The sequence below is a fragment of the Lathyrus oleraceus genome, chromosome 5, assembly GCF_024323335.1.
Source record: "Lathyrus oleraceus cultivar Zhongwan6 chromosome 5, CAAS_Psat_ZW6_1.0, whole genome shotgun sequence".
NCBI lineage: Eukaryota > Viridiplantae > Streptophyta > Magnoliopsida > Fabales > Fabaceae > Lathyrus > Lathyrus oleraceus.
Genome location: NC_066583.1, coordinates 520,746,579 through 520,774,148, shown reverse-complemented (window position 1 = coordinate 520,774,148; position 27,570 = coordinate 520,746,579). Strand labels below are relative to the sequence as shown.

At 37.7% G+C, this 27,570-nt stretch overlaps 1 pseudogene; it reads right to left on the bottom strand.

Annotated features, from left to right (window-relative positions):
* Window positions 1-5,182: 5,182 nt before the first annotated feature.
* LOC127081772 (squalene epoxidase 1-like) lies at window positions 5,183-27,570 on the bottom strand (annotated as a pseudogene).

Genomic DNA, 27,570 nt, shown 5'->3' with positions numbered 1-27,570 from the left:
TCAATTGCCTAAAATAGTTGTTTAGGTGGTGAGATAACAAGAGAAAGTTGTTCAACTGCCCATACCCAAAATGAGACGGTTGTTCTTTCTGAGGATTTGTTAAGAAAATTGGTAAGTTTGTTCATAGATATTTAAAAAGACAACATTGTTCCATTACAACATGATCCAAATATAGAAATTTTTTATATTGAACCTAAGAATATAAAGGATTTTGTGTTTTGAAATGATTGGCTAGACATGTCTATACCGCAGTAATGGTGCATGTAAGTATATTTCCATGCTTATTAATGTCAATATAAATATGTGCACTTAAATACTTTTAATGTCAAGATTCACTTTACTTTTTAATTTTTTTATTATTTAAATACATGCATTATTTATGTATAGAATAAAAAATATCTAATATTTATGAATTCTTAGATCCATTTAATATTATATTTTCATGGTTAGCAAATAGAAATAAAATTTGTTAGTTAGTATCTGTCGCACCTCGAAAAATGAGAACACGACTTAGCGAAGCGATCGCACGCTCGCAATGATGGACTGAACAGAGTCGCCACCGAAGTTTATTTATTCCTAAAAAGGAAAGGAGAAATATCGATAAAACCCAAGAAAGAACGACAATGATTATGGTCGTCGCAAGCAAATCAGGGTTCGGGAGTCGATTACGCAAGGGGAAGGTATTAGCACCCCTCACGTCCGTTGTACTCAACGGGAACCATTAGGTTAGTTGTGTGCGTTAGTGTTAGTTGAAATGTTAGGCTTTAAGTTATTAGATGGGAAAGAAAGAATAGAAGAGAGGAGAATGTTTTTTTGGATTTTTGACGAAGGACAAAACCTAAGTTTTTTATTAGTGGGCCTGACAAGATTTACAAATCCTGCTCCTACGTATCTCAACAGAGAAATCAAGGCTTACGTAGTTTTGGGTAGAAAAATGTTTGTGTGTTGGTCGATTTTAACGAAAGCTATATTGTATTAATCGACGGAAACATTGTATTACCCAAAACAGATGAGGAGCGGACGTATACCACACATCGAATGGATTTACATATCAACATTCGGAAAAACGTCACTTATCTTGACTCAACAATCGTGGCCGAAACATTGTTTTGCGTCACCTTAAGACAACATGTCTTTCGTTTATGAAAAGGTTTTAAAGACCGCATTGCGGCGAAGAAAAGAGTTTGATTGGTTGGATGTATTTTGAGTAATGGCGAGAACTTGGATGAGCGAGATATCCATCTCGAATCCTAGACTCAGGAATGCGTGGTATCCACCACGTTCCATTTCCATCTTACTGGAAAAAGTATTTAATAAAGATTAAGTATTTTGAGGTTTAATTGAGAAAGGATTTAAAGAAACCGCATTGACAAATTTAAACGATGGCGAGAGCTAAGATAGGCGAGGCATCCACCTCGAATCTTAATCTCAGGAGTGCACGATATACACCATGTTCCATTTCCATCTTTATTGAAAGAGGTTAAGATAGGAATTAAGTGTTTTGAAGTTTGAAAGACGAGTACGTGTGACTTGCAAGCTCTTACAACTTGAGTCTAATACTCAGGACTACGTCTGGACATTCCACCCAGGCAGCCTGTTTCTTTCCAATATTGCTAAGAAAATGGTTCAAATATTTATGAATGTTTTGGAGAGAAGACGAATATTTATGGCTTGCAAGCTCTTACAGCTTGAGCCTAATATTCGGGATTATAATTTGATATTCCATCCAGGATAATCTTTTTCTTCAAATTTTATTAAGAAGATGGTTTGAGATATTTACAGGTGTTTTGGAGAGGAGAAGAATATTTATGGCTTACAAGCTCTTACAACTTGAGCCTAATATTCGGGATTACAACTGGATATTCCATCCAAGATAATCTTTTTCTTCAAATTTTAATAAAAAAAGATACATTTGAATAGAAGGATTAATGTGAGTGTTTGAGGTGTTGGTCAATTAAATTGATATGGCGCATGAGTTCGTGGATAATATGTCCAAAAGTAAGCCGGACGAAATAAATAAATAAATAAACAAATTATTTACAACACATTAAAAAATTAAGTCGGAAAGAATAAAATCAACAAGCGTAAAAAAAGACTAGATAGCAAGGTACAAAAATGGTAAAGTAAATAGTAAGAAGTTATAAAAGAATTAAATAAAATAGCAAGCACAAAAATGAAAATATGAAGATATGCTATTCCGAAGTATCGAACCCATCCCACTAAAGAGGATGAAATTGCTCTCTCTCCACTCAGCCACTTATGGTCATTTGTTTCCTTAACAACAACTTAAATATATAAACAAAAATAGATCAAGATAAATTAAAATAAAAACTAACTAAAATGAGATGGGCTGTTTAAGCTAATGGGCTACTAAAGGCCACAAAAATGGATAGAGAATCCCAAAGAGCAACCCTAGCCGCCTGGCTGTTGGGTGGGGATAACAAAATTTAATCATCATCAATGCCAGCAGACAGTATGTTAATGAAAGGTTGCAAGGAAAGGACAAACTGTCATTAAGTTTTAAATAGGTTTTAAATGCTTTAAAATAAAATAAAAGAAAAAGAACTAAAGGAAAGTGTAACAAATCACAAAAGATTCGTTCATCTTCCTCACGAAGACAGACCCAATCTCTCGACCTCACCCATCCTCTCGACCTCTCTCTCAAAATGCAAACAAACCCGTGGCTACAAAGAAATCAACAAGAATGCTCACCTTGCTCGCTTGCTCTTCAGACGTCTCCGCTTCGATACAAATCTCCTGCTCCCACGAACTCTTACGCTTCGTCAATCGCTGGTGGAGGAGGAGGCGGCTTTTTCGGTGGAAAATTACTAGGGTTTTTTCGCTACAGTAGCCGTCCAATTTCTTAGGGTTTTTCTCCTTCGCCGCTATCTCACCTTTTTCTCCCTCCCCAACAGTATCCGCCCCCTCCTTTTATACTCACCATGTTAGGGTTTCTGATTTGGCTATAGAGATCAAAAGGGTAGCTCTTTGGAAGTCCTTTAGGGTGCTCACAGTTTGGGTTGCTTGTGGAATTTTACCGCCGGTGAGAAAAGTTTCACCACTGTGAACCCACTTAGACGAAAATACGAGTTGTTTCTTCTTTTTTTTCGAAATTCATATTGATTTTGTGTTGTTGTTGTATTTTGCACAACTGCATCAAGCCGTACCGAAGTTTTGTTATCTTGCTTCTATCAACGGTAAGTTATTCTCACTTGCTGCAACTTGTATTCGTCTATGAACTGATACAATTTCTAACCCTGCAGTCTCTTCGTCATTCAAAATGTCATGAGCACACTCAAGCCATCCCATCTCAATGCAACGGGTGATCATTCCATTTTCTTCTCAGTTTAAACACATAGTTCCTCTGCAATAGCTTAGGCTCTTCGTGTATTTTTAACACACTCTCCAAATTAGTCGATCTGAATGTGATAAAGCAAGGCTTTTGTAAATGATTCCTACATTATGTTTCTTTGATTTATTTGACAGGTTTGGCAATGGAAGATTTGATGCGTGAACTGTGTTATTATTGCAGGTTGTGTGTTCTGAGTGCAGCAGCTGGGATTTGGCCTGAACTTGGTTTTCCTCGACGGCCTGAAATGCCTATGGTTGGACCATGTTCCTATCGGCTTTGTATGGTTCTTTACATAGGTTCGATGCATTGTTTTTGTATGACCTAGTTAACATATGAATGATGTTTAATGCCTTGTTTGACTGTATGATAGGCTGCAATGCCTCTGGCTAGTCCTTTATAAGTCATGCGCACATGGGATAGATTGTTGGATAATGGCTTGCAACATGGATGTTTACCTATCTTGCACATGAAGTAGCGTTGCTACATGGCACAAACCCAATAACAACGGTGGAAAAGGGATTAGGGTAAGTGTTGAAAGAGTGTAATTTGTTGTATTTTCCAAAACTTTTCTTCATTATGTTTGTAGTGCTGATAAAATTTTGGTGACAGGTATGAGTTCCAAATGCAATATGGCTCAATTGGATGGTCTGTTGGTGCAACTCTTGGCTATGCACAAGCGGTACCCGAGAAGCGAGTGATTGCTTTCTTTGGTGATGGAAGCTTCCAGGTTTGTCTTGCATAACTACTTAAAGCATGATTTCATTCAACATGTAATTTATTCTTGAACATGGTTTTGAATTTCTGGTTATGCTTTGCAGGGTGGTGGACATGAGTATTAACCTTCCTAACACTGTAGAAGTCTCGATGAGGAGCACTTTTTTGGGCAAGAAATTCCTTATCCGCATTTAGCATCAAATGAAGAATGAAATGTTGTCCCAGAAGATTGAGCCGGCGATAGCATAAAGTCCTTATGTTACCCGCTGTTGTGACTCGATTTATATGATGGCGGTAAATGAAAAAGGTTGTTGCACTTGAATATGCAACTGGCATCTGCTCTTATTAGCAACTCCGGACTCAGGTAAAGGCTGGTTCTGGTTTGATATTCACAGGGTTGCAATGGTTCCACTTGATGAGATATGGAAACACATCCAGATGCAGTAGTAGGTAGTACTGGTGCGTAAGGGTCTTATCTGTTGTCCTTGCTACTGATATTGTTGTGGTTAATATCGTGCAGGAGGTTTGTTCTCTTGAAGCTTTTTTCTAAATTCTTGCCATGCTCTATAATGGAGCCTGTAAGTGCCTTGAGACTATCAAATGATGGTTGTGAAGTTCGATGTTGAACCTCAATTTTCAATGCCAAAGTTGCTTGAGATATCTTCTCTTTCAATTTAGAGGATTTATCAAGATCACCAATTCTACAGAAACAACTGATTAATATTGCAGGTGGCAGCGTTAGGAACCAGCCCCTTTTGATGAAGTTTATGGAAAAGTCTCTGTGCTCGATCAATGTTTCCTTGAAAGCTTCGTCCATATTTCCAGAAGCTGAACAATCATGAATTAATGCACAATATGTGAAATTATCTGGAAGAAAACCTCTAGATATCAAAACTGACAGAACGCTTCTTGCTTCATTAATTTTTCCTAACTTGTAAAGTCCATCTATAGCTATGTTGTACACAATATTATTTGGAAGAGAATTATGTATAGCATTTTTATCAAGCGAATCAACAATTTTTGAGCTACTAAAGTTGTATTGTTTTTTTTTGACCGAATTATCAGTACATTTATTATGAACCGTAAGAATATCGAAATCCACCATCTTGTCTAGGATCACAGTAGCTTCATTGATTCTAGCATCCTGATAAAGGTTGCTAACAACATGATTCTGATGTTTCCTTTATCAACTGCTGCTATATAAAAAAAAGTATACAACTCCGAAGGAACCTGAACATGTAATTCTCTCAATTAGTAGAAGAGGCTTATAAGCGTAAATGAACGAGTCGTGACACAAATTTGACATCAAATGTGGTAGAATGTTTCTTATTTTGGCACCTGAGGTGCTACCACAGTTTTCAAATAATTAGCCATTTCACCATTACCAACAAAAGGTAGTTTTTGGCCAGGCACATCGACCAAACATCGAATCTCGGTACTACTTATAGGATAAAACAAAATTGGCGAAGTATCACCCAAGATAACATGTCCATGATTTTCATATGGAAGGTTACAATTCTCCAATATCAATCCAACAAAATGAGAAGGAACTTCAACCTTAGGATTACAAAGAGAGCGTCTCAAGTTAGAAAAACAACCATCACATACTATGGTGAGAGGAGCCTTTGTTGTAAACTCTTGTCCACTCTTGTTTTTATAGTTTACCCCTTTGATGGTTCCATTTTCTTCGAGTAAAGACGTGACGGTTTTTGTTCTAATTTTACATTTGGAAGATATGAAGCCTTTTCTCGCATTTGTTGTATGAAACGACCATTGTGAAAGCTTCTTCCAGATACATCAGAGTCAAAAAAATTCTAAGGGATAAGACAACTTGGTGTTTTTCCCATCCTTATAAAGAGCATAGCCAAAGATTCTTTGTGTATCAATTTCATCCACACAATTTTCAAGACCCAACTCAAGTAACTTTAGATATCCACCAGGTTGTAGCAATTCACCCACAATCCTATCCGGTTCACTCAAGTCTCTTTCAATCACATGCACTCTCCGTCCATCCTTTCCAAGTGTATAAGCAAGAGCAACACCAGCACCTTCTTCTTTTCAGCGAAACCATTTGATTTTATCTTCAAGTTTATTGGCTTCTGTTGAAAGTTGGTGAAACATATGGTGCAAACCGGTTTTCGTGCTTGGTCCCTCTTGAACAAACCACATGATAATGACTCTTCCTTAAGGCATGGCAAGACACTAAAATCCCCTTGAAGCAAATAATGTTCATCAAAGCTTTTTCATGACAAAATTCTTTTTGACCGTATACTCTAATACAAGCAAAATAATCTTTGGATTCTTTGATTACCGCCGACGCGGAATGCGCCTATGTATCTAAATATGTTGACAGTAGAACATCGCCTTGAATGCACAAAACACAAAAGGGTGCAACAATAACAAAAATGGAGACCATTTGATGCTCATGGAAACGGGATGACATATTAGAGGAACGAACTCATGAGGTGCAAATAATGAAATAAGAAAAATGATATGAATATCAGGGTCAAAATCGGGATGTGACAGATGCCCCTATTTAAGTATCTTCAACCAGGGAACATGAAGTATGACATTCTTCATGTGATCGTAGCGGAAGATAATTAAATACTAAGAATACCCGAATTTGATCCTGAAATGAAAATGCTATGATGTGATATGCATGGGTGAAAGACTCTTTATTTATGAATTTATCTGTTAGGGACACGGTGAATCCTTAACAGGAGATGTTACCGGACAGACCAACCTGTGGGGAACTCTAATGGCCCACAGAGAAACAGACAGAATAGGGTAAAACAAAACCGTCGGGGATAACAATCCTACTGGAGAGTCAGACACACAACAGGGGAGTACTCAAGGCGAAAATCGATGAACGACAATTAGAATACAAGAGATTTTGACAGTAAGTTCACACATGACTTACTAACAACTCGAACATTTTGAGAAAATTTCCACAACAAGCTCATACATGACTTGACAACATTGGAACAAAAGGTTCAACAACAGGTTCATACATGACCTGATAACACTGGAATAATCAAAGAAAAAGATTCTTCAAAACAGGTTCATACATGACCTGGTAATACTGGAATGAAAGCTCAACAGCAGGTTCATACATGACCTGACAATGTTGGGGAATACCAAGAACGGTTCTGACAGCAAGTTCAAACACGACATAACAATGTTGGGGGATATCAAAAAGGTTCCAGAAACAAATTCAAACATGACCTGACGATACTGGAAAACGTACAAAGAAAGTTCCATCAATAGGCTCATACATGACCTAATAGCATTGGAAAATTCAAAGCGTTTCAACAATAGGCTCAAACATGACCTAAGAATATTAGAAAACCAAAGAATTTTTAATCAACAGGTTCATATGTGACCTCAACATTTGGATATTCAAATAAAGTTTCACTCACAGGTTCAGACATGACCTGACTATTCTGGAGAAAGTCAAAGAATTTAATAACAGGTTCAGACTTGACCTGACAAACTAGAAAACACAAAGAAAACTTCAACCATAGGTTCATACATGACCTGAAAATACTGACAAACATACATGTCAAGTTTCATCAATAGGTTCATACCTGACCTGACACTTTAGAATACTTCTGACAATTCTGGAGATTTCTCACATGAAATTCTTCAAATCAAAGATTTTGGAGATTCCTGATAGGGAATTTATGCAAAACAAAAATAAGCAGGAGTCTTCTTATAAGTAGATCATCCGTGCAAAAGGCTATGATGATTCTTTACAAAGAAATCAAACAAAACCAACATCATTGGAGTTTTCTAACACGAAAACCTCCAAGCTTCTGGGAATTCCTCAAGATGATGAGTCATACATGACTTTCACGGAACCATCAGGAAAGATAGGGTAATTAAACTCTCTATACGTGCCAAACAACGGTTGGACTTTTAACCGTAGGTAATGGATTACAACCAACTTTTAACGGATAAGTGTGTGAAAAGTGAGAAAAGTGTTTAAATACCCTAAGTTAAAACACATGCAAAACGACACACAATATTGCGTTAGCACAGAGCTCAAGTAAGCACGCTTGGGGGAGAAATGATTAAAGCTAATTAATGAATGTCTAATCCCAACAGTATGCACACTGCTCGAGGAGATCTTCAAACGTCTGACCTTTGATTTTCTTCTGGACAGCTGTCTAGAAGTTCTAAAGTTAGACGCTAAATGCTCCACGTGTTGATGTATCTGATCTTCAGGAATACCAAAGGATTGGTTCCTGGAGATTTCAAACTCAGATATCTTCTTAACTTGTAGAAGTATCAGAGTCAGAGGCAGAAGAACATTTGTTTATCTCAGAGTCTCATTTTACATTTTCAGAGCCACACTTCATTCTGGGCAATTTTGAATGTTCAGATTTTCTAGGATAAAAAGAAATCTATCTTCAGCTAGAGGCTTAGTAAAGATATCTGCCCATTGATGATCTGTATCAATGAACTTCAATGTTACTATCCCTTTCTGAACATAGTCTCTGATAAAATGATGTTTTATTTCAATGTGTTTAGCTCTGGAATGTAGAATGGGATTCTTACTTAGACAAATGGCAGCAGTATTATCACAGAAGATAGGAATGTTACTCTCAAAAATTTGCAGATCTTCTAACTGATGCTTCATCCAGAGCATCTGAGTTGTGCACAGTGATGCTGAGATATATTCTGCTTCTGCAGTTGATAGAGCGATAGTTGACTGTCTTTTGCTAGCCCAGGATATCAGATTGTTTCCCAGAAGCTGGCAATTTCCAGATGTGCTTTTTCGTTCTAGTCTATCTCCTGCATAATCTGCATCACAGTAACCAGAAAGTCTATACTCTGATGTTTTCTTATACATCAGGCCCAGGTTAGGAGTTCCTTTCAGATACTTAAGAATTCTCTTAACTGCTGTTAAATGAGATTCTCTAGGATCTGATTGGAATCTGGCACAGAGACAGACACTAAAGAGAATATCAGGACGAGTAGCAGTCAGATAGAGAAGAGAGCCTATCATACCTCGATAGAGCTTCTGACAAACCTTTGAGCTTACTTCTTCTTTTTCAAGAATGCATGTTGGATGCATTGGAGTTTTTGCAGAGTTGCAGTCAGCCATGTCAAATTTCTTCAGAACATCTTTAATATATTTGCTTTGATGAACATATGTAACTTCTGAAGTTTGGTTAATTTGAATTCCCAGAAAGAACTTTAGTTCTTGCATTAGACTCATTTCAAATTCTGCCTGCATTAACTTAGAGAATTCTTGACAAACAGAGGCATTAACTGAACCAAAAATAATGTCATCAACGTATATCTGGCATATCATGAGATCATTGTTAAGGTTTTTACAGAAAAGTGTGGAGTCAACTTTCCCTCTGATAAAATTGTGTTCCAGAAGAAAATTGCTTAAACGTTCATACCAAGCTCTGGGAGCTTGTTTAAGTCCATATAAAGATTTTTTAAGTTTAAAAACATGTTCTGGAAAGTTTGGATTTTCAAAACCTGGAGGTTGGTTGACATACACTTCTTCTGAAATATAACCATTAAGAAATACGCTCTTGACATCCATTTGATATAATTTAATAGAATGATTAATAGCAAAAGATACAAGAAGACGAATAGATTCTAACCTTGCGACTGGAGCAAAAGTTTCATTATAATCAATACCTTCTTGTTGACTATACCCTTGAGCTACCAGTCGAGCTTTGTTTCTGACGACTTCTCCTTTCTCATTCAGCTTGTTTCTGAATACCCATCTGGTTCCAATAACGTGAGTGCCTCTGGGTTTTGGAACAAGATCCCAGACATCATTCTTTGTGAATTGATCTAATTCTTCTTGCATGGCTGAAACCCAGTCGTTATCTTGAAGTGCTTCATCACAGGACATAGGTTCAATCAGAGACACTAGTCCCAGAGGAGTATCTTCAGAGGTTCTGAAGGTAGATCTGGTTCTGACAGGTTTGTCCTTGTTTCCCAGAATCAAATCTTCAGATACGTTGATACGACTTTTAACTTTCTTTGGGATTTCTGGGGTTTTAATTTCTTCAGAGTTCTGAGTGACAGTTGCTTCTAGAGCTTTATCAGAACCTGCAAGAGTGATTTCTAAATCTGCAAAATTTTCAACTAGCTTTGACTTTTCAGGGTCAAGCTTATCATCAAATCTGACATGAATTGATTCTTCCACAATTTTGGTTTCTGTGTTGTATACTCTGTAGCCTTTAGAGCGTTCTGAGTATCCTAACATAATACCTTTTTGTGCTTTGGAATCAAACTTGTTCAGATGTTCTTTAGTGTTTAAGATAAAGCAAGAGCATCCAAAAGGATGAAAATATGAAATGTTTGGTTTTCTTCCTTTACACAGTTCATAGGGAGTCTTTTCCAGAATATGTCTTATAGAGATTCTATTCTGAATGTAACACGCTGTATTTACAGCTTCTGCCCAAAAATGCTTTGCCACATTAGTTTCATTGATCATGGTTCTGGCCATCTCTTGGAGTGTCTTATTCTTCCTCTCTACAACTCCATTTTGTTGTGGAGTTCTAGGGCAGGAGAAATCATGGGATATTCCATTAGAGTCAAATAATTCTTCAAAATCTTTGTTTTCAAATTCTCCACCATGATCACTTCTGACTCTAACGATTTTAGCATCAAATTCTTTTTGCACTTTGGAGCAGAAACTAGTGAACACAGAGTGAGACTCACTCTTGTGCTTTAGGAATTTCACCCATGTCCAGCGACTGTAATCATCAACAATGACTAGTCCATACTTCTTTCCATTGACTGATGCTGTTTTCACAGGACCAAATAAGTCAATGTGGAGAAGTTCCAGAGGCTTAGAGGTAGAAACAACATTTTTCTTTTTAAAGGATGTTTTTGAAAATTTTCCTTTCTGACATGCTTCACACAGAGCATTTGAAGAAAAATTCAGTTTAGGTAGGCCTCTGACTAACTCGAGTTTATTTAGCTGAGAAAGTTTCCTCATGCTAATGTGGCCCAAGCGTCTATGCCATATCCATTGCTCTTTGTGAACAGACATCAGACATTTAACATTTTGTTCTTTTAAATCAGAAAGATTAATTTTATAAATGTTGTTTTTCCTCTTGCCTGTGAAAAGGACAGAGCCATTGTTCTGATTAATGGCTTTACATGTTTTTTGATTAAAGATTACATCATAACCGTTATCACTTAATTGACTTATGGATAACAAGTTATGCATTAATCCTTCTACATAAAGAACATCAGATATAGAGGGAAGAGTACCATTACCAATAGTTCTGGAGCCTTTGATCCTTCCTTTCTGATCTCCACCGAAACCTACAAATCCAGCGTCTTTAAGTTCCAGACTTTGGAACATAGACTTTCTTCCCGTCATGTGTCGCGAGCATCCAGAGTCCAGGTACCATGACTGGTGTCTGAACTTTGCTGCATAGGATATCTGCAACATACACAATCTTATCTTTTGGTACCCAGAATCTCTTGGGTCCTTTCAGATTAGTTTTCCCAGAGTTTCTTATAACTTTGGGTTTTCTAGCATTTTTAAATTTTCGTTCTTGTGTGTGTGTGTAATGATATGAAAAGGGAGATTTAAGTTGGTCACTGGTAGAAGTTTTATCTTCCTTAGGATCATACCCAATTCCCTTTTTATTGTTCTGACTTACTCCATAAATCATGGATGCCATAATACTCCTATCTATCCCATTTTTCAGAAATTCTTGAAAGGCTTCTTCGTATTTATAAATTATTTTATTTGATGTTTGTGGTGCTTGAGACAACGCTTCTTCTAATTCTAAGCTTTTTCTCTTTGCTCCATCTCTTTCTAATGTTAAAGATCTAATCGTATCTTCTCGTGCTAGAATTGTCATCTCAAGTTCACTACATTCTTCAAATTTTACTTTAAGACAGCCTTTAATGTTTATAAACTTTTGTTTTAATTTCTGATATGAGCTAAGAGTTTCTGACAAACAAGATTCTAGATCAGATCGAGAGAGTTCAGAAAATACCTCTTCAGATTCTTCATCTGAGCTGCTCCTGGATGAGGTAGCCATAAGTGCCACGTTGGCCTTTTCATCAGAGTCAGATTCTGATGACCCAGATTCACTATCATCCCAGGTAGCCATTAATCCTTTCTTTGTCCTGAAGGTATTTTTCTTGAAACTTTCTTTTCTAGGATTGTCTTTCTTTAGCTTGGGGAATTCATTCCTGTAGTGACCTGTTTCTTTACATTCATAACAAGTAATATCTTTGTTAGTTTTACCTTTTGAGGTTGATTCTGATCGATCCCCTCTGGGTCTTGGTCTTCTGAAGTTGTTGTTCCTCTTTTTCCAGAGTTGTTTAACTCTTCTGGTTAGGAGGGATAATTCTTCTTCATCATCAGAATCTTCTAGTTCAGAGTCATCAGTATCTTCAGTTTCTGCCTGGAGAGCTTTGGTTCTGTCAAGTTTGCGTCTTTCAGGTCTGGACTTTAATGCTACAGACTTGTTCCTTTTCTGAGGCTCATCTTTCCCTAGTTCTATCTCATGGCTTCTGAGAGAACTGACAAGTTCTTCAAGGCTAATATTGTTCAGATCCTTTGACAGCTTCAGAGCAGTAACCATAGGTCTCCATTTCTTTGGCAGACTTCTGACTATCTTTTTGACATGGTCTGCAGTTGTGTATCCTTTGTCTAGAACCTTGAGACCTGCAATCAGAGTTTGGAATCTAGAGAACATTGCCTCTATGGCTTCATCATCCTCCATTTTGAAAGCTTCATATTTCTGGATAAGCGCCAGAGCCTTTGTCTCTTTGACTTGAGAGTTTCCTTCATGAGTCATCCTCAGAGAGTCAAGTATGTCTTTGGCTGTTTCTCTGTTGGTGATCTTTTCATACTCGTTGTAAGATATAGCATTTAGGAGTATGGTTCTGGCCTTGTGATGATTCTTGAAAACTCGTTTCTGATCATCTGACATCTTACTTCTGGGAACTTCAGCTCCATCCTCTGTGACAGGAGGTTTGTATCCATCTGTGACAATGTCCCAGAGTTCAGCATCATAACCCAGAAAGAAACTTTCAATTCTATCTTTCCAGTAGTCAAACTTCTCTCCATCAAAAACAGGAGGCTTAGCATTGTAACTATCTTTTTCATTTGAGTGGGTCATAGTTTTTCTCGTACTGGATCTCTCTACACTGTTAAGTGTTTGATTAGAAAATCAATAACAGAGCCGGAGCTCTGATACCAATTGAAGGTGAGAAAAACAAGAAAAGGGGGGGGGGGGTTTGAATTGTTTGGAAAATAAGTGCTTTTTTCAAAAATGAAAACCACACAATGATTTTATACTGGTTCTCTTATAACACAAAGCTACTCCAGTCCACCCGGCCAAGGTGATTTCGCCTTCAACAAGGACTTAATCCACTAATCTTGAAAGATTACAAACAACGTCTAAGAGAAAGATCTCTTAGTCCTCTCAAGTATACAGACTACACAGAGTCACTTGAGGAAATAAACAAACAATAGATAAAAGATTTATGTAATCTAGAGTGCTTCTAAGAAAGCAAATATTACAATAGTAAGAACAAAGTGATTCACGTTATAAGCAACAGCTTCGTGAAGATTTAGAGAGCAAGAGTGTTTTCTTGAGTGTTTGATATTTCAGTATGATTTTTCCTTGTATATATTGTATACTGAATGTTGATTTGCAGTCCTTTATATAGATCAGTGAGGTAGTAGTTGAAACTGATGAGTAATAAAATGAATTTACGCCATCACTTAAATAGCTTCTGCAGGATAACTTTCTCTCCTTGAAATGACTACTTACCACATATAGTATCTTCTTTATTGAAATTGGAGATTAACGTCTCTTTCTGTTTTAGGAAATCCATTTGCAAATCTTTACTTGACTTTAACGTTACTCTTTCATGATTAGCAATTCCATGATCAGAGTCTTCGTGTATCTGAGAATCTTGGAGTCTTGCATCTGATGTTGATCTCTTTTGGATTCTGATGGATTCTTCAGATAGCGCTGATAAGTTCTGGAGTTTAGAGATAGCATTGTTCAGAGTCAGAACATCTAGAGCTTACTTCTTGTTCAGATGCTTCTGATACTTTGCTGTTTTGCTCAGAGTTAGACTTTCTTGATCGTGTTTCCACTTCAGATGCTTATGATCATTTGATAATTTGTATCTGATCTGGTTCTGTATCTGATGACATCATCAGATTTCTTCCTTCTTTCTTTAGAATCCTGCACACTTAGAAACTTTTTGTTAGGGTGCCATTTTTGGTTTCATCCTTTGTTATCATCAAAATCAAGGAATCTGTTGTAGAACAATTTTAGTTCTTACAATCTCCCCCTTTTTGATGATGACAAAACAAACTTAATTAGCAGATGAAACAAGAATAATATTAGATCAGATAGACAAAAGCTCCCCCTGAGATAGTGCTAGGGAGTTCAGAAGTTCTTACCAGAGCTTCTAAGTAAAGAGGTTTCTTGATACCTTCTGCAATTTCTTAAGTCCAGGTTAGATAAGTTTATTTTTAAGAAAAATATGTTGCAGAATGCTTAAGGTATTTAGACAATATTTTCATCAGAGCTATTAATGACTTCTCCCCCTTTTTGTCAGAATCAAAAAGACATAGCAAAAAAAATAAATAATTGAAGAGAAAAACATTGTATTCAGATAAAAGCACAAAGGCAAAAGGAACAAGAAAACATCAGATTCAGAGAAAGCAAAACAAAACAACAGGCAAGCAAAAAATATATCATAAGTGCCTAAGGGTTCGGAGGTGGAGGCATTCTCTGAAGCAACATAGCCAGCATGTTCTGAATGTTGTTGTTGACAGTATCTTGCTTATCCATTCTGGCACGGAGTTCATTCTGATCTTGCTTAAGTTCTTTCAAAGTCTGAAGAACCATAGGGATAACAGAAGAGGACTCCCCCAGAGTCAGAGCCTGCTGTGCTTCAGCAGCAGCCTGCGCTTCAGCTTCAGCAGCAGCTTGTGCTTCTGCATCCGCCAGAGCCTTAGCTTCAGCTTCCTTTAACCTTAGGATTTCAGCTTCCCTTGCTCTTTCTTCTTCCAGCCTTCTAGCCTCTTCTTCAGCTTCTCTTGCTAATCTCTCTTCCTCTAGCCTTCTGGCTTCAGCTTCGCGTGCAAGTCTTTCCTGGAGTCTTGCCTCAGCATCTCTGATGTAGCCATTTCTGACTTGTTCAGAGATGTTCTTCAGTCTAAAAGCCTCAGAGGTCATCCAGCCAATGACTCTGTTCCAGTGTGTCCTTACAGAGTCAGGATCATCACTGACTTCAGAGTTAGTGGTCAGAGACTTGACCTTTTGTACTGAAGCCTCTGCAACCAGCATGATGGCTTCCTCAAGGGTAGGTATAGAAAGGTCAGGTTCAGAGGTATGAGGTGGAGATGTTTGAGGGCTGAGATTTAGAGTTAGAGGTTCTGGTTCAGTTTCTGATTCAGGTTGAGGTTCAGATCTTTGGGGTGAAGCGTAAAGAGGGTTTAAGTCTAAAGGTTCAGTTTCAGCTTCAAGTTCAGCAGAGATGTTTGGAGGGGTGATATCAGAGGTGTGGAGGTCAGAGGGTTGAGTTTCAGAGGGTTGGTCTTCAGAAGTAATGTTGGTTGTTTGTTTTGGTGGAGGTGAAGTTGCTTCAGATTGTGTTTGTGTTTGTTGTTGTGAAGCAAGGTTTTGAGCGTGAATTTGGGCTAAGGTTGGGGAGTCAGGGTCAGAGTATTCTTGGTCATAGGAGAGTTCAAGGTATGGTGGTGATTCTGGTTCTGAGGATGATGAAGAGGAAGTGCTTTGGTTCATTTGTTCAGGTTCAGAAGGAGGTATGAATGTACGGGTGATATTTAAAATTGGTGAAGGTTGTGAGGTTCTGGTGGTTGAAGGTGGGATTTCAGAGGTTGTATAAATGGGTGGTGTTGGGAGAGGATTAGAGGAAGGAGTAGAGGAAACCATCAGAGGTTCAGAGGAAATAGGAGGAACAGACGTACCAGTAGAAATTTGCAGAGGAGCTGGAGATCTGCTTCCAGAAGATTCTCCAAGTCTTGCCTTCTTCGCCTGTGATGTTATCTTCTTCTCAGAGAGACCTCTCTTGTATCTGACGAAGTCTTCTTCTGAATCTAGACAATTGTCGAGGCTGAAATCAGATATGTCAACACCTTCATCCAGCAGACGATTAAGATAGATAGCAACCGCATCTCTGGGTTCATTCTTGTAGAACCTAGCAAGACCATAAGACAGCTTCCTCTGATCTTTCAAGGAATCCCAGGATGTGTCCAGCGTGGGTCTGACTTGAATCTTTTTTATTATTCCCATACTCTTGAGATTTCTGGCGTTCAGAGGCTTCCTAGTGTCTATTGCCAGATCTTGCATCAGCTTGGCCTTCTCCCGATTATCTACCAGCCCATTCTCGATGAAGACATCGGATAACAATCTTCCCAGAGGGATGTAGGATCTGGGCTTCATGTTGTTTCTGGTCTCCCTGACAGAATCTCTGAGGTATCTGAAAAGAAGTGCAGGGAGGCAGATCTTCACACCCTTGTGAATGCAGTACAGAATGCACTTCTGATCTGCATTGATGTAATCAGAGGAGTTAGATGCTGGGCGGTGGTGAATAGTTCCCAGAATGATCTTGAGCCACACTCTGAGGTTCTGATGCAGCTCTTTGTTCTTTGTAGGATTTCCTTCAGTGTTGGGTTTGAAGATTGTTAGATTGATTACTTCAGCAACGCGCCTTGATCTTGGGTTGATGCTGTAAATCCTTTTTCCTCCATCTTTCTCCATGTTCAACAAGGAAGCAATTGACTCTTCAGTAATTATTATCTTTACCCCCAAAACATAGGAGACGATGAAATGGTCATCAGCATCTGCAAATCTCCAGAACTCCTTGATGAGAAGTGGGTAAACAGGGCCATAGAGCCTTTGGAAGTAGTTTCCCCAACCTTGTTGATGAAGTTCTTCAGTAAGATCAACTCCATTTCTTCTCAAGTTGTCAAAGTCCACCAGTGTTTCACATAACACATCCAATCCCTCAAAGGGAGTTGATAGGTTGATATGAGGTAAACGATCAAGGATATGGGGTTCTTTGTAAACTGGGGTGATGGAGACTCCTGTAACAGTTGGAGTTGGAATGCTTGAAGTTTGAGCAGTTGAGCTTGATTCCATTTGTTGAGAGAAGTTAAAAACTTCTTGTTGTTGAGCGTCCATGGTGAATAAGAAGATGAAGATTGATGAAGATGAGGAGTTTTCAGAGAATGCTTCAGAGAGGTTTAGGGTTTTAGAGTGAGTGAGAGTGATAAGTGTGTGAAAAGTGAGAAAAGTGTTTAAATACCCTAAGTTAAAACACATGCAAAACGACACACAATATTGCGTTAGCACAGAGCTCAAGTAAGCACGCTTGGGGGAGAAATGATTAAAGCTAATTAATGAATGTCTAATCCCAACAGTATGCACACTGCTCGAGGAGATCTTCAAACGTCTGACCTTTGATTTTCTTCTGGACAGCTGTCTAGAAGTTCTAAAGTTAGACGCTAAATGCTCCACGTGTTGATGTATCTGATCTTCAGGAATACCAAAGGATTGGTTCCTGGAGATTTCAAACTCAGATATCTTCTTAACTTGTAGAAGTATCAGAGTCAGAGGCAGAAGAACATTTGTTTATGTCAGAGTCTCATTTTACATTTTCAGAGCCACACTTCATTCTGGGCAATTTTGAATGTTCAGATTTTCTAGGATAAAAAGAAATCTATCTTCAGCTAGAGGCTTAGTAAAGATATCTGCCCATTGATGATCTGTATCAATGAACTTCAATGTTACTATCCCTTTCTGAACATAGTCTCTGATAAAATGATGTTTTATTTCAATGTGTTTAGCTCTGGAATGTAGAATGGGATTCTTACTTAGACAAATGGCAGCAGTATTATCACAGAAGATAGGAATGTTACTCTCAAAAATTTGCAGATCTTCTAACTGATGCTTCATCCAGAGCATCTGAGTTGTGCACAGTGATGCTGAGATATATTCTGCTTCTGCAGTTGATAGAGCGATAGTTGACTGTCTTTTGCTAGCCCAGGATATCAGATTGTTTCCCAGAAGCTGGAAATTTCCAGATGTGCTTTTTCGTTCTAGTCTATCTCCTGCATAATCTGCATCACAGTAACCAGAAAGTCTATACTCTGATGTTTTCTTATACATCAGACCCAGGTTAGGAGTTCCTTTCAGATACTTAAGAATTCTCTTAACTGCTGTTAAATGAGATTCTCTAGGATCTGATTGGAATCTGGCACAGAGACAGACACTAAAGAGAATATCAGGACGAGTAGCAGTCAGATAGAGAAGAGAGCCTATCATACCTCGATAGAGCTTCTGACAAACCTTTGAGCTTACTTCTTCTTTTTCAAGAATGCATGTTGGATGCATTGGAGTTTTTGCAGAGTTGCAGTCAGCCATGTCAAATTTCTTCAGAACATCTTTAATATATTTGCTTTGATGAACATATGTAACTTCTGAAGTTTGGTTAATTTGAATTCCCAGAAAGAACTTTAGTTCTTGCATTAGACTCATTTCAAATTCTGCCTGCATTAACTTAGAGAATTCTTGACAAACAGAGGCATTAACTGAACCAAAAATAATGTCATCAACGTATATCTGGCATATCATGAGATCATTGTTAAGGTTTTTACAGAAAAGTGTGGAGTCAACTTTCCCTCTGATAAAATTGTGTTCCAGAAGAAAATTGCTTAAACGTTCATACCAAGCTCTGGGAGCTTGTTTAAGTCCATATAAAGATTTTTTAAGTTTAAAAACATGTTCTGGAAAGTTTGGATTTTCAAAACCTGGAGGTTGGTTGACATACACTTCTTCTGAAATATAACCATTAAGAAATACGCTCTTGACATCCATTTGATATAATTTAATAGAATGATTAATAGCAAAAGATACAAGAAGACGAATAGATTCTAACCTTGCGACTGGAGCAAAAGTTTCATTATAATCAATACCTTCTTGTTGACTATACCCTTGAGCTACCAGTCGAGCTTTGTTTCTGACGACTTCTCCTTTCTCATTCAGCTTGTTTCTGAATACCCATCTGGTTCCAATAACGTGAGTGCCTCTGGGTTTGGAACAAGATCCCAGACATCATTCTTTGTGAATTGATCTAATTCTTCTTGCATGGCTGAAACCCAGTCGTTATCTTGAAGTGCTTCATCACAGGACATAGGTTCAATCAGAGACACTAGTCCCAGAGGAGTATCTTCAGAGGTTCTGAAGGTAGATCTGGTTCTGACAGGTTTGTCCTTGTTTCCCAGAATCAAATCTTCAGATACGTTGATACGACTTTTAACTTTCTTTGGGATTTCTGGGGTTTTAATTTCTTCAGAGTTCTGAGTGACAGTTGCTTCTAGAGCTTTATCAGAACCTGCAAGAGTGATTTCTAAATCTGCAAAATTTTCAACTAGCTTTGACTTTTCAGGGTCAAGCTTATCATCAAATCTGACATGAATTGATTCTTCCACAATTTTGGTTTCTGTGTTGTATACTCTGTAGCCTTTAGAGCGTTCTGAGTATCCTAACATAATACCTTTTGTGCTTTGGAATCAAACTTGTTCAGATGTTCTTTAGTGTTTAAGATAAAGCAAGAGCATCCAAAAGGATGAAAATATGAAATGTTTGGTTTTCTTCCTTTACACAGTTCATAGGGAGTCTTTTCCAGAATATGTCTTATAGAGATTCTATTCTGAATGTAACACGCTGTATTTACAGCTTCTGCCCAAAAATGCTTTGCCACATTAGTTTCATTGATCATGGTTCTGGCCATCTCTTGGAGTGTCTTATTCTTCCTCTCTACAACTCCATTTTGTTGTGGAGTTCTAGGGCAGGAGAAATCATGGGATATTCCATTAGAGTCAAATAATTCTTCAAAATCTTTGTTTTCAAATTCTCCACCATGATCACTTCTGACTCTAACGATTTTAGCATCAAATTCTTTTTGCACTTTGGAGCAGAAACTAGTGAACACAGAGTGAGACTCACTCTTGTGCTTTAGGAATTTCACCCATGTCCAGCGACTGTAATCATCAACAATGACTAGTCCATACTTCTTTCCATTGACTGATGCTGTTTTCACAGGACCAAATAAGTCAATGTGGAGAAGTTCCAGAGGCTTAGAGGTAGAAACAACATTTTTCTTTTTAAAGGATGTTTTTGAAAATTTTCCTTTCTGACATGCTTCACACAGAGCATCTGAAGAAAAATTCAGTTTAGGTAGGCCTCTGACTAACTCGAGTTTATTTAGCTGAGAAAGTTTCCTCATGCTAATGTGGCCCAAGCGTCTATGCCATATCCATTGCTCTTTGTGAACAGACATTTAACATTTTGTTCTTTTAAATCAGAAAGATTAATTTTATAAATGTTGTTTTTCCTCTTGCCTGTGAAAAGGACAGAGCCATTGTTCTGATTAATGGCTTTACATGTTTTTTGATTAAAGATTACATCATAACTGTTATCACTTAATTGACTTATGGATAACAAGTTGTGCATTAATCCTTCTACATAAAGAACATCAGATATAGAGGGAAGAGTACCATTACCAATAGTTCCGGAGCCTCTGATCCTTCCTTTCTGATCTCCTCCGAAACCTACAAATCCAGCGTCTTTAAGTTCCAGACTTTGGAACATAGACTTTCTTCCCGTCATGTGTCGCAAGCATCCAGAGTCCAGGTACCATGACTGGTGTCTGAACTTTGCTGCATAGGATATCTGCAACATACACAATCTTATCTTTTGGTACCCAGAATCTCTTGGGTCCTTTCAGATTAGTTTTCCTAGAGTTTCTTATAACTTTGGGTTTTCTAGCATTTTTAAATTTTCTTTCTTGTGTGTGTGTAATGATATGAAAAGGGAGATTTAAGTTGGTCACTGGTAGAATTTTTATCTTCCTTAGGATCATACCCAATTCCCTTTTTATTGTTCTGACTTACTCCATAAATCATGGATGCCATAATACTCCTATCTATCCCATTTTTCAGAAATTCTTGAAAGGCTTCTTCGTATTTATAAATTATTTTATTTGAAGTTTGTGGTGCTTGAGACAACGCTTCTTCTAATTCTAAGCTTTTTCTCTTTGCTCCATCTCTTTCTAATGTTAAAGATCTAATCGTATCTTCTCGTGCTAGAATTGTCATCTCAAGTTCACTACATTCTTCAAATTTTACTTTAAGACAGCCTTTAATGTTTTTAAACTTTTGTTTTAATTTCTGATATGAGCTAAGAGTTTCTGACAAACAAGATTCTAGATCAGATCGAGAGAGTTCAGAGAATACCTCTTCAGATTCTTCATCTGAGCTGCTCCTGGATGAGGTAGCCATAAGTGCCACGTTGGCCTTTTCATCAGAGTCAGATTCTGATGACCCAGATTCACTATCATCCCAGGTAGCCATTAATCCTTTCTTTGTCCTGAAGGTATTTTTCTTGAAACTTTCTTTTCTAGGATTGTCTTTCTTTAGCTTGGGGCATTCATTCCTGTAGTGACCTGTTTCTTTACATTCATAACAAGTAATATCTTTGTTAGTTTTACCTTTTGAGGTTGATTCTGATCGATCCCCTCTGGGTCTTGGTCTTCTGAAGTTGTTGTTCCTCTTTTTCCAGAGTTGTTAACTCTTCTGGTTAGGAGGGATAATTCTTCTTCATCATCAGAATCTTCTAGTTCAGAGTCATCAGTATCTTCAGTTTCTGCCTGGAGAGCTTTGGTTCTGTCAAGTTTGCGTCTTTCAGGTCTGGACTTTAATGCTACAGACTTGTTCCTTTTCTGAGGCTCATCTTTCCCTAGTTCTATCTCATGGCTTCTGAGAGAACTGACAAGTTCTTCAAGGCTAATATTGTTCAGATCCTTTGACAGCTTCAGAGCAGTAACCATAGGTCTCCATTTCTTTGGCAGACTTCTGACTATCTTTTTGACATGGTCTGCAGTTGTGTATCCTTTGTCTAGAACCTTGAGACCTGCAATCAGAGTTTGGAATCTAGAGAACATTGCCTCTATGGCTTCATCATCCTCCATTTTGAAAGCTTCATATTTCTGGATAAGCGCCAGAGCCTTTGTCTCTTTGACTTGAGAGTTTCCTTCATGAGTCATCCTCAGAGAGTCAAGTATGTCTTTGGCTGTTTCTCTGTTGGTGATCTTTTCATACTCGTTGTAAGATATAGCATTTAGGAGTATGGTTCTGGCCTTGTGATGATTCTTGAAAACTCGTTTCTGATCATCTGACATCTTACTTCTGGGAACTTCAGCTCCATCCTCTGTGACAGGAGGTTTGTATCCATCTGTGACAATGTCCCAGAGTTCAGCATCATAACCCAGAAAGAAACTTTCAATTCTATCTTTCCAGTAGTCAAACTTCTCTCCATCAAAAACAGGAGGCTTAGCATTGTAACTATCTTTTTCATTTGAGTGGGCCATAGTTTTTCTCGTACTGGATCTCTCTACACTGTTAAGTGTTTGATTAGAAAATCAATAACAGAGCCGGAGCTCTGATACCAATTGAAGGTGAGAAAAACAAGAAAGGGGGGGGGGGTTTGAATTGTTTGGAAAATAAGTGCTTTTTTCAAAAATGAAAACCACACAATGATTTTATACTGGTTCGCTTATAACACAAAGCTACTCCAGTCCACCCGGCCAAGGTGATTTCGCCTTCAACAAGGACTTAATCCACTAATCTTGAAAGATTACAAACAACGTCTAAGAGAAAGATCTCTTAGTCCTCTCAAGTATACAGACTACACAGAGTCACTTGAGGAAATAAACAAACAATAGATAAAAGATTTATGTAATCTAGAGTGCTTCTAAGAAAGCAAATATTACAATAGTAAGAACAAAGTGATTCACGTTATAAGCAACAGCTTCGTGAAGATTTAGAGAGCAAGAGTGTTTTCTTGAGTGTTTGATATTTCAGTATGATTTTTCCTTGTATATATTGTATACTGAATGTTGATTTGCAGTCCTTTATATAGATCAGTGAGGTAGTAGTTGAAACTGATGAGTAATAAAATGAATTTACGCCATCACTTAAATAGCTTCTGCAGGATAACTTTCTCTCCTTGAAATGACTACTTACCACATATAGTATCTTCTTTATTGAAATTGGAGATTAACGTCTCTTTCTGTTTTAGGAAATCCATTTGCAAATCTTTACTTGACTTTAACGTTACTCTTTCATGATTAGCAATTCCATGATCAGAGTCTTCGTGTATCTGAGAATCTTGGAGTCTTGCATCTGATGTTGATCTCTTTTGGATTCTGATGGATTCTTCAGATAGCGCTGATAAGTTCTGGAGTTTAGAGATAGCGTTGTTCAGAGTCAGAACATCTAGAGCTTACTTCTTGTTCAGATGCTTCTGATACTTTGCTGTTTTGCTCAGAGTTAGACTTTCTTGATCGTGTTTCCACTTCAGATGCTTATGATCATTTGATAATTTGTATCTGATCTGGTTCTGTATCTGATGACATCATCAGATTTCTTCCTTCTTTCTTTAGAATCCTGCACACTTAGAAACTTTTTGTTAGGGTGCCATTTTTGGTTTCATCCTTTGTTATCATCAAAATCAAGGAATCTGTTGTAGAACAATTTTTGTTCTTACACGAAGGGGTCAACTCACATGGGTACAGAGTACACTTTAAACCATGCATGACTTAATTTTTGTTTTATGCATTATATATGAATGATCATGATATGCAATGCTGATAATAGGCAGATTGGGAGTTTGCATGGACTGTTTACAGGGACTCTGATTCCTCAACACCAATAACTCAAATCCTTATGAGTGACAGGCGTATCCAGAGGAGAATCTGTCAAGATTGACAGTTATAAATAACCAAAGGTCCATCCTTCCAGAAGATTAATAAGTTGTATTCCATGGAGATTTTGGTTGGTGATCCAGGAATATTTATGCAACCTTGAGACTTTCGGGAAAACAAATGATTTTCTCTTGATTTTCACATATATCAAAGTAATTTTGTTCCTTTCACTAAATTTCAAATTCTTTTTCAAGTTTCAAAATTTCATTATTAATAAATAAATGACACTTTGCATAACAAAGAAAAGCATAGAAGAACACAATTAACAATGATTAGCAGGCAAAACTTGTATTTTATTCAAGAATGGTAGCACATAAATGGCGTAGCTCCACAGAATGTTATAATTTTGGAAAATGGCAATAAGGAAAGGTTTACGTTGAATTCAGTGGCCACTAACATCCCCAATAGATATGATCCCCCAAAACCTTGCTTCTAAGGGGAGTAACTGGATTGATCTTCCGCCTCAGATTCTTCGGTGTTAATCAGTAACAACTGATACAGTTTATGCCTTGTGCCCCTAACTTTTGCCTGGATCGCCCTTTCGGGTTTTCAATCCACCGGGACGCTCCTTTTTGCCTAAGTCGCCCTTTCAGGTTTTCAATACAACAGATTTATATCAATAGGACAATAAATATAGCAAAACAATAAAGAAAAAGCCACATAGGTAAACAAACAAAGTCACACAAACGTCCTAACTAGGCTTGACTCACTTAGGGAATTGGTATCTCTAGCAGAGTCACCATCTGTCGCACCTCGAAAAATGAGAACACAACTTAGCGAAGCGCAATCGCACGCTCGCAATGATGGACTGAACAGAGTCTCCACCGAACTTTATTTATTCCTAAAAAGGAAAGGGGAAATATCGATAAAACCCAAAAAAGAACGACAATGATTATGGTCGTCGCAACCAAATCAGGGTTCGGGAGTCGATTACGCAAGGGGAAGGTATTAGCACCCCTCACGTCCGTTGTACTCAACGGGAACCATTAGGTTAGTTGTGTGCGTTAGTGTTAGTTGAAATGTTAGGCTTTAAGTTATTAGATGGGAAAGAAAGAATAGAAGAGAGGAGAATGTTTTTTTTGGATTTTTGACGAAGGACTAAACCTAAATTTTTTATTAGTGGGCCTGACAAGATTTACAAATCCTGCTCCTACGTATCTCAATAGAGAAATCAAGGCTTACGTAGTTATGGGTAGAAAAATGTTTGTGTGTTGGTCGATTTTAGGGAAAGCTATATTGTATTAATCGACGGAAACATTGTTTTACCCAAAACAGATGAGGAGCGGACGTATACCACACATCGAATGGATTTACAAATCAACATTCAGAAAAACGTCACTTATCTTGACTCAACAATTGTGGCCGAAACATTGTTTTGCGTCACCTTAAGTCAACATGTCTTTCGTTTATGAAAAGGTTTTAAAGACCGCATTGCGGCGAAGAAACGAGTTTGATAGGTTGGATGTATTTTGAGTAATGGCGAGAACTTGGATGAGTGAGATATCCATCTCGAATCCTAGACTCAGGAGTGCGTAGTATCCACCACGTTCCATTTCCATCTTACTGGAAAAAGTATTTAATAAAGATTAAGTATTTTGAGGTTTAATTGAGAAAGGATTTGAAGAAACCGCATTGACAATTTTAAACGATGGCGAGAGCTAAGATAGGCGAGGCATCCACCTCGAATCTTAATCTCAGGAGTGCACGATATACACCATGTTCCATTTCCATCTTTATTGAAAGAGGTTAAGATAGGAATTAAGTGTTTTGAAGTTTGAAAGACGAGTACTTGTGACTTGCAAGCTCTTACAGCTTGAGTCTAATACTCGGGACTACGTCTGGACATTCCACCCAGGCAGCCTGTTTCTTTCCAATATTGCTAAGAAAATGGTTCGAATATTTATGAATGTTTTGGAGGGAAGACGAATATTTATGGCTTGCAAGCTCTTACAGCTTGAGCCTAATATTCGGGACTATAACTGGATATTCCGTCCAGGATAATCTTTTTCTTCAAATTTTATTAAGAAGATGGTTTGAGATATTTACAGGTGTTTTGGAGAGGAGAAGAATATTTATGGCTTACAAGCTCTTACAGCTTGAGCCTAATATTCGGGATTACGACTGGATATTCCATCCAAGATAATCTTTTTCTTCAAATTTTAATAAAAAAAGATACATTTGAATAGAAGGATTAATGTGAGTGTTTGAGGTGTTGGTCAATTAAATTGATATGGCGCATGAGTTTGTGGAGAATATGTCCAAAAGTAAGCCGGACGAAATAAATAAATAAATAAACAAATTATTTACAACACATTAAAAAATTAAATCGGAAAGAATAAAATCAACAAGCGTAAAAAAAAGACTAGATAGCAAGGTAGACAAATGGTAAAGTAAATAGTAAGAAGTTATAAAAGAATTAAATAAAATAGCAAGCACAAAAATGAAAATATGAAGATATGTTATTCCCAAGTATCGAACCCATCCCACTAAAGAGGATGAAATTGCTCTCTCTCCACTCAGCCACTTATGGTCATTTGTTTCCTTAACAACAACTTAAATATATAAACAAAAATAGATCAAGATAAATTAAAATAAAAACTAACTAAAATGAGATGGGCTGTTTAAGCTAATGGGCTACTAAAGCCCACAAAAATGGTGAGAGAATCCCAAAGAGCAACCCTAGCCGCCTGGCTGTTGGGTGGGGATAACAAAATTTAATCATCATCAATGCCAGCAGACAGTATGTTAATGAAAGGTTGCAAGGAAAGGCCAAACGGTCATTAAGTTTTAAATAGGTTTTAAATGCTTTAAAATAAAATAAAATAAAAAGAACTGAAGGAAAGTGTAACAAATCACAAAAGATTTGTTCATCTTCCTCACGAAGACAAACCCAATCTCTCGACCTCGCCCATCCTCTCGACCTCTCTCTCAAAATGCAAACAAACCCATGGCTTCAAAGAAATCAACAAGAATGCTCACCTTGCTCGCTTGCTCTTCAGACGTCTCCGCTTCGATACAAATCTCCTGCTCCCACGAACTCTTACGCTTCGTCAATCGCTGGTGGAGGAGGAGGCGGCTTTTTCGGTGGAAAATTACTAGGGTTTTTTCGCTACAGTAGCCGTCCAATTTCTTAGGGTTTTTCTCCTTCTCCGCTATCTAACCTTTTTTCTCCCTCCCCAATAGTATCCGCCCCCCTCCTTTTATACTCATCGTGTTAGGGTTTCTGATTTGGCTATGGAGATCAAAAGGGTATCCCTTTAGGGTGCTCACAGTTTGTTTGTCTCATTTGGTATTTGATCTGGAACAGGTAATACGATCCATATACTTTCTTACTTTGAATTCATCTTGATTCTTTTTTTGGGTTGCTTGTGGAATTTTACCGCCGGTGAGAAAAGTTTCACCACTGTGAACCCACTTAGACGAAAATAGGACTTGTTTCTTCTTTTTTTTTCGAAATTCATACTGATTTTGTATTGTTGTTGTATTCTGCACAATTGCATCAACTCCACTTCTGCACAAGCTCGAGATCAAGCCGTACCGAAGTTTTGTTATCTTGCTTCTATCAACGGTAAGTTATTCTCACTTGCTGCAACTTGTATTCGTCTATAAAATGATACAATTTCCGACCCTGCAGTCTCTACATCATTCAAAATGTCATGAGCAGACTCAAGCCATCCCAT